General features: G+C 56.6%; 1 protein-coding gene across 1 annotated transcript in view; it reads right to left on the bottom strand.

Moving 5' to 3' along the window:
* Positions 1–13386, bottom strand: part of pkhd1l1.1 (PKHD1 like 1, tandem duplicate 1) — a 291976-nt gene that overhangs the window by 75551 nt on the left and 203039 nt on the right.

Consider the following 13386-nt stretch of genomic DNA (forward strand, 5'->3'; position numbering starts at 1 on the left):
GGTCAGGGTGATATCTCAGGTAGGTTGTGGGCACTGGATGCACTTTAATCAATCTGTAATTTCAAACAAAACTAAAACCTTGCACCTTTTGTACAAAACATGAGTGTAAAGAGCTGAGGAATTTCAGATCAACGTGTTAATATGGCTGTTGTGAGATCATGCATGCAATCCTAACACAGCAGTGTTTATGGGGTTAACACGGCAGTGTTTATGGGGTTAACACAGTAGTGTTTATGGGGTTAACACGGCAGTGTTTATGGGGTTAACAGAGCAGTGTGTGTGGGGTTAACACAGCAGTGTTTATGGGGTTAACACGGCAGTGTTTATGGGGTTAACACAGCAGTGTTTATGGGGTTAACACAGCAGTGTTTATGGGGTTAACACGGCAGTGTTTATGGGGTTAACACGGCAGTGTTTATGGGGTTAACACAGCAGTGTGTGTGGGGTTAACACAGCAGTGTGTGTGGGGTTAACACAGCAGTGTTTATGGGGTTAACACAGCAGTGTTTATGGGGTTAACACGGCAGTGTTTATGGGGTTAACACGGCAGTGTTTATGGGGTTAACACAGCAGTGTTTACAGGGTTAACACAGCAGGGTTTGTGGGGTTAACACAGCAGTGTGTGTGGGGTTAACACGGCAGTGTTTATGGGGTTAACACAGCAGTGTGTGTGGGGTTAACACAGCAGTGTGTGTGGGGTTAACACAGCAGTGTTTATGGGGTTAACACAGCAGTGTTTACGGGGTTAACACAGCAGTGTTTATGGGGTTAACACAGCAGTGTGTGTGGGGTTAACACAGCAGTGTTTACGGGGTTAACACAGCAGTGTTTATGGGGTTAACACAGCAGTGTGTGTGGGGTTAACACAGCAGCGTATATGGGGTTGACACAGCAGTGTGTGTGGGGTTAACATAGCAGTATTTATGGGGTTAACACAGCAGTGTTTATGGGGTTAACACAGCAGTGTTTATGGGGTTAACACAGCAGTGTGTGTGGGGTTAACATGGCAGTGTTTATGGGGTTAACACAGCAGTGTGTGTGGGGTTAACACAGCAGTGTTTATGGGGTTAACACGGCAGTGTTTATGGGGTTAACACGGCAGTGTTTATGGGGTTAACACGGCAGTGTGTGTGGGGTTAACACAGCAGTGTGTGTGGGGTTAACACAGCAGTGTGTGTGGGGTTAACACAGCAGTGTGTGTGGGGTTAACACAGCAGTGTTTATGGGGTTAACACAGCAGTGTTTATGGGGTTAACACAGCAGTGTGTGTGGGGTTAACACAGCAGTGTTTATGGGGTTAACACGGCTGTGTGTGGGGTTAACACAGCAGTGTTTATGGGGTTAACACAGCAGTGTTTATGGGGTTAACACGGCAGTGTGTGTGGGGTTAACACAGCAGCGTTTATGGGGTTAACACAGCAGTGTTTATGGGGTTAACACGGCAGTGTGTGTGGGGTTAACACAGCAGTGTTTATGGGGTTAACACAGCAGTGTTTATGGGGTTAACACGGCAGTGTGTGTGGGGTTAACACAGCAGTGTTTATGGGGTTAACACAGCAGTGTTTATGGGGTTAACACGGCAGTGTGTGTGGGGTTAACACAGCAGTGTTTATGGGGTTAACACGGCAGTGTGTGTGGGGTTAACACAGCAGTGTTTATGGGGTTAACACAGCAGTGTTTATGGGGTTAACACAGCAGTGTTTATGGGGTTAACACAGCAGTGTTTATGGGGTTAACACAGCAGTGTTTGTGGGGTTAACACAGCAGTGTGTGTGGGGTTAACACAGCAGTGTTTATGGGGTTAACACAGCAGTGTTTATGGGGTTAACACAGCAGTGTTTATGGGGTTAACACAGCAGTGTTTATGGGGTTAACACAGCAGTGTTTATGGGGTTAACACAGCAGTGTGTGTGGGGTTAACACAGCAGTGTTTATGGGGTTAACACAGCAGTGTTTATGGGGTTAACACAGCAGTGTGTGTGGGGTTAACACAGCAGTGTTTATGGGGTTAACACAGCAGAGTTTATGGGGTTAACACAGCAGTGTTTATGGGGTTAACACAGCAGTGTGTGTGGGGTTAACACAGCAGTGTTTATGGGGTTAACACAGCAGTGTGTGTGGGGTTAACACAGCAGTGTGTGTGGGGTTAACACAGCAGTGTTTATGGGGTTAACACAGCAGTGTTTATGGGGTTAACACAGCAGTATTTATGGGGTTAACACAGCAGTGTGTGTGGGGTTAACACAGCAGTGTTTATGGGGTTAACACTGCAGTGTTTATGGGGTTAACACAGCAGTGTGTGTGGGGTTAACACAGCAGTGTTTATGGGGTTAACACAGCAGTGTGTGTGGGGTTAACACAGCAGTGTTTATGGGGTTAACACAGCAGTGTTTATGGGGTTAACACAGCAGTGTTTATGGGGTTAACACAGCAGTGTGTGTGGGGTTAACACAGCAGTGTTTATGGGGTTAACACAGCAGTGTGTGTGGGGTTAACACAGCAGTGTTTATGGGGTTAACACAGCAGTGTGTGTGGGGTTAACACAGCAGTGTTTATGGGGTTAACACAGCAGTGTGTGTGGGGTTAACACAGCAGTGTGTGTGGGGTTAACACAGCAGTGTTTATGGGGTTAACACAGCAGTGTTTATGGGGTTAACACAGCAGTATTTATGGGGTTAACACAGCAGTGTGTGTGGGGTTAACACAGCAGTGTTTATGGGGTTAACAGTGCAGTGTTTATGGGGTTAACACAGCAGTGTGTGTGGGGTTAACACAGCAGTGTTTGTGGGGTTAACACAGCAGTGTGTGTGGGGTTAACACAGCAGTGTTTATGGGGTTAACACAGCAGTGTTTATGGGTTAACACAGCAGTGTTTATGGGGTTAACACAGCAGTGTGTGTGGGGTTAACACAGCAGTGTTTATGGGGTTAACACAGCAGTGTGTGTGGGGTTAACACAGCAGTGTTTATGGGGTTAACACAGCAGTGTTTATGGGGTTAACACAGCAGTGTTTATGGGGTTAACACAGCAGTGTGTGTGGGGTTAACACAGCAGTGTGTGTAGGGTTAACACAGCAGTGTTTATGGGGTTAACACAGCAGTGTTTATGGGGTTAACACAGCAGTGTGTGTGGGGTTAACACAGCAGTGTGTGTGGGGTTAACACAGCAGTGTTTATGGGGTTAACACAGCAGTGTTTATGGGGTTAACACAGCAGTGTTTATGGGGTTAACACAGCAGTGTGTGTGGGGTTAACACAGCAGTGTTTATGGGGTTAACACAGCAGTGTGTGTGGGGTTAACACAGCAGTGTGTGTAGGGTTAACACAGCAGTGTTTATGGGGTTAACACAGCAGTGTTTATGGGGTTAACACAGCAGCGTGTGTGGGGTTAACACAGCAGTGTTTATGGGGTTAACACAGCAGTGTTTATGGGGTTAACACAGCAGTGTGTGTGGGGTTAACACAGCAGTGTGTGTGGGGTTAACACAGCAGTGTTTATGGGGTTAACACAGCAGTGTGTGTGGGGTAACACAGCAGTGTTTATGGGGTTAACACAGCAGTGTTTATGGGGTTAACACAGCAGTGTGTGTGGGGTTAACACAGCAGTGTGTGTGGGGTTAACACAGCAGTGTTTATGGGGTTAACACAGCAGCGTTTATGGGGTTACACAGCAGTGGTGTGGGGGTTAACACAGCAGTGTTTATGGGGTTAACACAGCAGTGTTTATGGGGTTAACACAGCAGTGTGTGTGGGGTTAACACAGCAGTGTTTATGGGGTTAACACAGCAGTGTTTATGGGGTTAACACGGCAGTGTGTGTGGGGTTAACACAGCAGTGTTTATGGGGTTAACACAGCAGTGTGTGTGGGGTTAACACAGCAGTTTTTATGGGGTTAACACAGCAGTGTGTGTGGGGTTAACACAGCAGTGTTTATGGGGTTAACACAGCAGTGTTTATGGGGGTTAACACAGCAGTGTTTATGGGGTTAACACAGCAGTGTGTGTGGGGTTAACACAGCAGTGTGTGTAGGTTAACACAGCAGTGTTTATGGGGTTAACACAGCAGTGTTTATGGGGTTAACACAGCAGTGTGTGTGGGGTTAACACAGCAGTGTTTATGGGGTTAACACAGCAGTGTTTATGGGGTTAACACAGCAGTGTTTATGGGGTTAACACAGCAGTGTTTATGGGGTTAACACAGCAGTGTGTGTGGGGTTAACACAGCAGTGTTTATGGGGTTAACACAGCAGTGTGTGTGGGGTTTAACACAGCAGTGTGTGTAGGGTTAACACAGCAGTGTTTATGGGGTTAACACAGCAGTGTTTATGGGGATAACACAGCAGTGTGTGTGGGGTTAACACAGCAGTGTTTATGGGGTTAACACAGCAGTGTTTATGGGGTTAACACAGCAGTGTGTGTGGGGTTAACACAGCAGTGTGTGTGGGGTTAACACAGCAGTGTTTATGGGGTTAACACAGCAGTGTGTGTGGGGTTAACACAGCAGTGTTTATGGGGTTAACACAGCAGTGTTTATGGGGTTAACACAGCAGTGTGTGTGGGGTTAACACAGCAGTGTGTGTGGGGTTAACACAGCAGCGTTTATGGGGTTAACACAGCAGTGTTTATGGGGTTAACACAGCAGTGTTTATGGGGTTAACACAGCAGTGTTTATGGGGTTAACACAGCAGCGTTTATGGGGTTAACACAGCAGTGTGTGTGGGGTTAACACAGCAGTGTTTATGGGGTTAACACAGTAGTGTTTATGGGGTTAACACAGCAGTGTTTATGGGGTTAACACAGCAGTGTGTGTGGGGTTAACACAGCAGTGTTTATGGGGTTAACACAGCAGTGTTTATGGGGTTAACACAGCAGTGTTTATGGGGTTAACACAGCAGTGTTTATGGGGTTAACACAGCAGTGTGTGTGGGGTTAACACAGCAGTGTTTATGGGGTTAACACAGCAGTGTTTATGGGGTTAACACAGCAGTGTTTATGGGGTTAACACAGCAGTGTTTATGGGGTTAACACAGCAGTGTGTGTAGGGATAACACAGCAGTGTTTATGGGGTTAACACAGCAGTGTTTATGGGGTTAACACAGCAATGTGTGTACGGTTAACACAGCAGTGTGTGTGGGGTTAACACAGCAGTGTGTGTGGGGTTAACACGGCAGTGTTTATGGGGTTAACACAGCAGTGTGTGTGGGGTTAACACAGCAGTGTTTATGGGGTTAACACAGCAGTGTTTATGGGGTTAACACAGCAGTGTGTGTGGGGTTAACGCAGCAGTGTTTATGGGGTTAACACAGCAGTGTGTGTGGGGTTAACACAGCAGTTTGTGTGGGGTTAACACAGCAGTGTGTGTGGGGTTAACACAGCAGTGTTTATGGGGTTAACACAGCAGTGTGTGTGGGGTTAACACAGCAGTGTGTGTGGGGTTAACACAGCAGTGTGTGTGGGGTTAACACAGCAGTGTTTATGGGGTTAACACAGCAGTGTTTATGGGGTTAACACAGCAGTGTGTGTGGGGTTAACACAGCAGTTTTATGGGGTTAACACGGCAGTGTGTGTGGGGTTAACACAGCAGTGTGTGTGGGGTTAACACAGCAGTGTTTATGGGGTTAACACAGCAGTGTGTGTGGGGTTAACACAGCAGTGTTTATGGGGTTAACACAGCAGTGTTTATGGGGTTAACACAGCAGTGTGTGTGGGGTTAACACAGCAGTGTTTATGGGGTTAACACAGCAGTGTGTGTGGGGTTAACACAGCAGTGTTTATGGGGTTAACACAGCAGTGTGTGTGGGGTTAACACAGCAGTGTTTATGGGGTTAACACAGCAGTGTTTATGGGGTTAACACAGCAGTGTTTATGGGGTTAACACAGCAGTGTGTGTGGGGTTAACACAGCAGTGTTTATGGGGTTAACACAGCAGTGTTTATGGGGTTAACACAGCAGTGTGTGTGGGGTTAACACAGCAGTGTGTGTGGGGTTAACACAGCAGTGTTTATGGGGTTAACACAGCAGTGTTTATGGGGTTAACACAGCAGTGTTTATGGGGTTAACACAGCAGTGTTTACGGGGTTAACACAGCAGTGTGTGTGGGGTTAACACAGCAGTGTTTATGGGGTTAACACAGCAGTGTGTGTGGGTGTTAACAAGACAAAGAGTCTGAACACATACTAAATTGCTTCATTCCTCCCCTTGCACTGAGTGTGTTCCTGGACCACTCACGGATGAGGTGCCAAGGTGCCCAGGTGGAATTGCAAGCTGGCAGGACCACTGCCAAGGTGCCAAGCTGGTATTTTTCCCGTGAGGGGGATCGGGCAGGGTGGGTGTCCTGTGCGGGTGCAGGGGAGTATGGGCGGGGGACCCCCGGGGGACCCCCCCCCCCCCCCCCCTTTCGGTGAGCTGAGGCTTTGTGGTGTTCGGGGGTCACGTCGGGGAATCGATAGATTGGGATGTCACTCCTGCATTGAGGACTTCCGGCGGGCGGGTCTCCTTCGTGCAGGAAACGGGACTAAGTCCGGGCTCACCGGGGAGTTCCCCGCTGTGGCCCCGAATCTACCCAAATGAGAACAGAGTCACGTTCGATAGCGTGGGCTTTCCCGGTGCTCCAAGCCTGGGAAACACCCGGCTCGTGTTGGCAATGTTCCCATTCGGGTAGAACGCGCCCAGAGCGTTTTTTTAGCCAACATTGGTTAATACCTTCAGTTCAAAAACCTGTTCCTGATTTATTGTGGAAGCTCAATAATTTTAAAATGTAAGGTTTGGAAAATGCAACAATGATGAACTTTTGACTGATTTACAAGATTATTATTTTGTGTTTGTATAGAAGTTATCAAAGACTATATGAGTTGGTAATGCAAAAATATTGACACTTTGCATCTATGTCACGTACACCGAGCCGGTGATTTTCAGAACATTAATTTTATATGAACAGAAGTTAAAAGCAGGATCACAAAAATTGGATATTCCTCCTCTGTGTTTACGCCCCCAGACCACGGGCGAAATTCTCCGTTATCGGCGGAAAGTCCGCCGATCGGCGCAAAAAACGGCGCAAATCCCACTTGCGTCACACTGGAAAAATGGGTCGAAAGTCTCCGGCCCGAAATGGGCTAGCAGCGACGTAACGGGATCCGCGCTTGCGCAGTGGTTCACGCCGTGCAGCGTCATACGCGCCGCACGGCGTGACGGCTCATAAGGCCCCGCTGCTCCCCCCCACCCGACCGGAACACCCGACCGCAACACCCGACTGGATGGCTAGCCGCCACTCAGCCCCGAGGTTCGAGTCACGCGATGTGGAGGCGCTCCTGGACGCGGTGGAGCAGAGGAGGGACGCCCTGTATCCCGGGCACGGCCGCAGAGTTGCCCCACGCCACAGCCGGCGTCTGTGGAGGGAAGTGGCAGAGGCCGTCACCGCTGTGGTCCTGACACCACGGACAGGCACCCAGTGCCACAAGAAGGTGAACGACCTCGTCAGAGCAGGCAGGGTGAGCCTCCCCATATCCCCCCCTCCCCATATCCCCCCTCCCCCATATCCCCCATATCCCCCCTCCCCCATATCCCCCCTCCCCCATATCCCCCATATCCCCCCTCCCCCATATCCCCCTTCCCCCATATCCCCCCTCCCCCATATCCCCCATATCCCCCCTCCCCCATATCCCCCCTCCCCCGTATCCCCCCTTCCCCCATATCCCCCTCCCCATATCCCCCCTCCCCCATATCCCCCTCCCCCATATCCCCCCTTCCCCCATATCCCCCCTCCCCATATCCCCCCTTCCCCCATATCCCCCTCCCCCATATCCCCCCTCCCCCATATCCCCCCTCCCCCATATCCCCCCTTCCCCCATATCCCCCCTCCCCATATCCCCCCTTCCCCCATATCCCCCTCCCCCATATCCCCCTCCCCCATATCCCCCCTTCCCCCATATCCCCCCTCCCCCATATCCCCCCTCCCCCATATCCCCCATATCCCCAAGTGAATCCAGCCCTAACCTTAACCTCTGCAATGCACGCGCAACCGATGGCGTGCATTCATATACCTGCCTAACAGTGTTGCCTTTTACCCCTGCCACCACCCCCCGCCCCCCCACAGGAGAAGCGCGCACACAACGATAGGGAGCATGTGAGGACTGGAGGAGGGCCCGCTGATGAGAGGCCACTGACCGAACACGAGGAAAGGGCCCTGGAACTGGCTGGCGGACCTGACGACCGGGAGGTTGCTGATGCAGAGGTCGGGGGCGTAGTAGCAAGTGAGCCACCGACAGCCCGTCCCCATATCCCCCCTCCCCTATATCCCCCTCCCCCATATCACCTGATCACTGCCTGATGTCTAACCATGCATGCTTCATTGTGTATCGCAGGACCAAACGTCCAGGCACCCATCCCCGCAGATGCAGACCGCCCGCAGGATGCCCCTCGGAGGCCACGGGAGACGGAGAGACCCGAACCCTCCAGCATGCGACGCCCGCAGGATGCCCCTCGGAGACCACGGGAGACAGAGAGACACGAACCCTCCAGCATGTGACGCCCGCAGGATGCCCCTCGGAGGCCACGGGAGACGGAGAGACCCGCACCCTCCAGCATGCGACGCCCGCAGGATGCCCCTCGCACACCACGGGAGACGGAGAGACCTGGAGCAACAGGGAGACGACACCCCCGTCACGTGCGGGAGCGACCACCCAGCGACGAGGGGGGCAGCCACAGGCCCCCGTCACATCCGAGCCAGGACACCACTGCCCAGGACACCACTACCCAGGACACCACTACCCAGGACACCACTACCCGGGACACCACTACCCGGGACACCACTACCCGGGACACCACTACCCGGGACAGCACTACCCGGGACAGCACTGCCCAGGACACCCCTACCCGGGACAGCACTACCCAGGACACCCCTACCCGGGACAGCACTACCCAGGAAGACGAAATACCGGACAGTGACTCAGAGTGGATGGGTGGAGACGAACCCCCACCCCAAAGTGCCATGGACTCAGAGCGGGACGAAGAGCACGACACAACGCCACTGCTGTCACCAACACCCTCCACCATCGCAGAAACACTCACCTCGGTTGGGCACTTTAGTGATGAGGCGTCTGGTACACTCACTGGTGCGCACAACACAGCCGTCCCGGTACAGCAGGTGGAGGTAGGAGCAGCAGAGGGGCCGGGCGGTCAGAGGGCAGCCCAGCCCAAGCGAACATCTGCCGCCCAGATGGATCCCGGGTTCCTGCAGTTACCACACCCACACATAGATCCGATGCAACCACCGACCCGGAGACGAGCGAAGAGGGTGACGGGCGGCTTGCGGCGGCTGCGGTCGCAGGTGGAGGAGTCCACCCGCGTCCAGGAGCTGGGAGTGGTGCTGGTCATGCGTGCCACCCAAGCTGACACTGCACGGGTGGCGTCCGCGGTGGAGGCAATGGGTGCAACGGTGTCAGACATGGGGAACGGTTTGCGAGGCCTGGGGCTTTCCGTGCAGGCGGCGTCTGTGGCCCAGGAAATGGCTGCCCTCTCACAGGAGGCCATGAGCCAGTGCCAGCGCCAGATGGCAGAGGCGCTCAACGCCATAGCCCAGTCTCTGCAGGCCATGGCCCAGTCTCAGCAGGCCATGGCCCAGTCTCTGCAGGCCATCGCTGAGGGCATCGGCGCCAGTGGCCATGTGCGAGCTAGCGTCGCACTGTCACAGACAGGGTTTGCCAACCCCCTGGGCTCCATGGCTGCAAACCTGCAGACCCCTGTCGATACCAGCACGGGCCTCCAGGACTGGCAGCGCCAGATGTCGGGGGGACGTCGGATGGCCAGTCCGTTCGCATCCCCCACCCATGTAGAGGCCTGGGGGCCATCGGGCACCCCGAGGGAGGAGGAGGTGGTGTGGTCCATCCCGGCTCCCCCTGTAGGGGAGGTCCCGGTACACCGCGACACCTCGGACTCCCCCCCCTTCCGTCCCAGGTGCATTGGGTGGGCAACGGGCAGGACAGGCTGGCAGCTCGCCATCCCAGTCGCCCGGGCCGCAGCCTGGCCCATCTAGGCCAGGACGCCCCAGGAAACGGCCGCCAAAGGGATCCAGTGTCAGAGGGCAGGAATCACAGGAGTCCACCTCCAGTTCTGCTGTACCGTCTGGGGGACCACGTAGACGTAGTCAAAGGGCCCGTAAGGCCAAACAATTAGACACTGAGTAAGTTGGCACGGGTGCAGGGCACAGATGAGTTTTAGGGGCTAGGGCACTTGCATGAACTCCTTTGGTTATTAAAGTCAATGTTACACCTACAGAAGCTGCCTTTGTGCTCTGTCCAAAGCGTGCGGGGGTGTCATGTACGTTGAACGCAAGTGTGTGTGTGAGGGGTGGTCTTACCTCAGCCCCAGGTGAGTCTGCCCCCTTCCCCCTGGGCCGCCATCAACATCCCCCGGGCAGAGGACGGGACCGTGCGCTGCAGTGTCACAGCCGCATGCAGGGATGGTCCGGGTGGATGGTGGTACTGTGGCCATGGGTCAGACATAGTCCAACGATGTAGAGCCAGGAGCTCATCGCAGGGCGGATTGTCATCATCCTCCATGGCCTGCAATAGACACGCGTCCACCCGCAACTGTGTGAGCCCGGCCCGTTGTGCCGCCGGTGGATCGGCAATTGGGGGGGGGGGGGTGGTGTGCATGTGGGTGGGGTGGGTGGGGTTGTGGAGGGGGGTGAGGGTGCTGGGTGGGTGGATGGGTGGGGGGTGTGGGTGGTCGGCTGTTGCCATGGTGTGCGGTCTGTGGCCATACTACCCGATTCCCACGCCCATCTAGTCAGTGAAGCGGGCGGCTATCAGTCTGTCCCGTGCCCGCTGGGCCAGCCGGTAACGGTGGACAGCCACCCGCCTGTGTCTACCCCGTCTGCCCTGACCATTACCCCCATCCCCCTCATCTGGGGAGGACTGCGCCTCTTCCTGCTGCTCCTCCACTCCGCCCTCCTCTGCCTGCAGCACATCGCCCCTCTGCTGGGCTATGTTGTGCAGGACGCAGCACACCACAATGATGCGGCCGACCCTTTTTGACCGATACTGGAGGGCGCCCCCAGAGAGGTCCAGGCACCTGAAACGCATCTTCAGCACGCCAAAGCACCTCTCTATCACTCCCCTTGTCGCTACATGGGCATCATTGTAGCGGTTCTCCGCCTCATTGCGTGGCCTCCGTATAGGCGTCATCAGCCACGATCGCAATGGGTAGCCCCTGTCGCCCAGCAAACAGCCCCTCAGCCGGGGATGGCGTCCCTCGTACATGCCGGGGATGGATGACCGTGACAACACGTATGAGTCGTGTACACTGCCTGGGTAACGGGCGCAGACGTGCAGGATCATCATGCGGTGGTCGCAGACCACCTATATGTTCATCGAATAGGTCCCCTTCCTATTGGTGAACACGGCCCTGTTATCTGCAGGTGGCCGCACGGCGACGTGCATCCCATCGATCGCGCCCTGGACCACGGGGAACCCGGCCACGGCAGAGAAGCCCACGGCCAGGGCATCTTGGCTGGCCCGGTCCACAGGGAAGCGGATGTAGCGGTGCGCCATGGCATAAAGGGCATCTGTCACTGCCCGGATGCACCGATGCACCGATGTCTGCGATATGCTGGACAGGTCCCCACTCGGTGCCTGGAATGACCCCGTTGCATAAAAGTTCAGGGCCACCGTAACCTTGACGGACACGGGGAGAGGGTGTTCCCCGTCGGTGCCACGCGGTGACAGGTGTGCCAGCAGGTGGCAGATGTGTGCTACGGTTTCCCGCCTCATCCGGAGTCTCCTCCTACATTCCCGGTCCGTGAGGTCCTGGTATGACTGCCGGGGCCGGTACACTCGGGTGCCTCCTTTGCCGTGGGGCCGCGACGTCCTCCTCCCCCTCCTCGTCCTGTCGGTCAGGTGTCCCTCCAGCCTGGGCGGCTGCCGCCTGTCCCTCTGCGGCAGCCTGCGCCGCCTCTCTGGCACGCTCCTCCTCCTCCTCCTCCTCCTCATCCAGGGCAACATAGACATGAGCGGCTGCCACTACGGCGGCCAACATCGCTGGATGATCGGAAAACATGACGGCCTGGTGGGGGGGGAGGGGAACGACGACATGTCATCATTGCCCATATCCCCTCCTCCCCCCAGCCAGGTGGCATGGACCGCATGGGTCCAACTGTTGGAGGCTGGCACCTGGCCAGGTGGACTAACTCACTTGCCCTCGCATCCCCCTCCCCGGCACGGACCCCCCCCCAACCTCCACCCCGGCACGGACCCCCCCCCCAACCTCCACCCCGGCACGGACCCCCCCCCAACCTCCACCCCGGCACGGACCCCCCATCCCCCTCCCCGGCACGGACCCCCCCCAACCTCCACCCCGGCACGGACCCCCCATCCCCCTCCCCGGCACGGACCCCCCCCCCAACCTCCACCCCGGCACGGACCCCCCCCCCCAACCTCCACCCCGGCACGGACCCCCCCAACCTCCACCCCGGCACGGACCCCCCCCCAACCTCCACCCCGGCACGGACCCCCCCCATCACCGCCCCGGCACGGACCCCCCCCCAACCTCCACCCCGGCACGGACCCCCCCCAAACCTCCACCCCGGCACGAACCCCCCATCACCCTCCCCGGCACGGACCCCCCCCTCCAACCTCCACCCCGGCACGGAACCCCCCCAACCTCCACCCCGGCATGGAACCCCCCCAACCTCCACCCCAGCACGGACCCCCCCCCCCCAACCTCCACCCCGGCACGGACCCCCCATCCCCCTCCCCGGCACGGACCCCCCCCCAACCTCCACCCCGGCACGGACCCCCCACCCCCCTCCCCGGCACGGACCCCCCCTCCAACCTCCACCCCGGCACGGACCCCCCCCCCAAACTCCACCCCGGCACAGACCCTCCAACCTCCACCCCGGCACGGACCCCCCCAACCTCCACCCCGGCACGGACCCCCCCCCAACCTCCACCCCGGCACGGACCCCCCATCCCCCTCCCCGGCACGGACCCCCCCCAACCTCCACCCCGGCACGGACCCCCCCCCCAACCTCCACCCCGGCACGAACGCCCCCCCAACATCCAACCCGGCATGGACCCCCCATCCCCCTCCCCAGCACGGACCCCCCCCAACCTCCACCCCGGCACGGACCCCCCATCCCCCTCCCCGGCACGGACCCCCCCCCAACCTCCACCCCGGCACGGACCCCCCCCCCAACCTCCACCCCGGCACGGACCCCCCCAACCTCCACCCCGGCACGGACCCCCCCCCAACCTCCACCCCGGCACGGACCCCCCCCCCATCACCGCCCCGGCACGGACCCCCACCCCCAACCTCCACCCCGGCACGGACCCCCCCCCAAACCTCCACCCCGGCACGGACTCCCACCCCCAACCTCCACCCCGGCACGGATC

This window comes from Scyliorhinus torazame, chromosome 11, assembly GCF_047496885.1.
Source record: "Scyliorhinus torazame isolate Kashiwa2021f chromosome 11, sScyTor2.1, whole genome shotgun sequence".
NCBI lineage: Eukaryota > Metazoa > Chordata > Chondrichthyes > Carcharhiniformes > Scyliorhinidae > Scyliorhinus > Scyliorhinus torazame.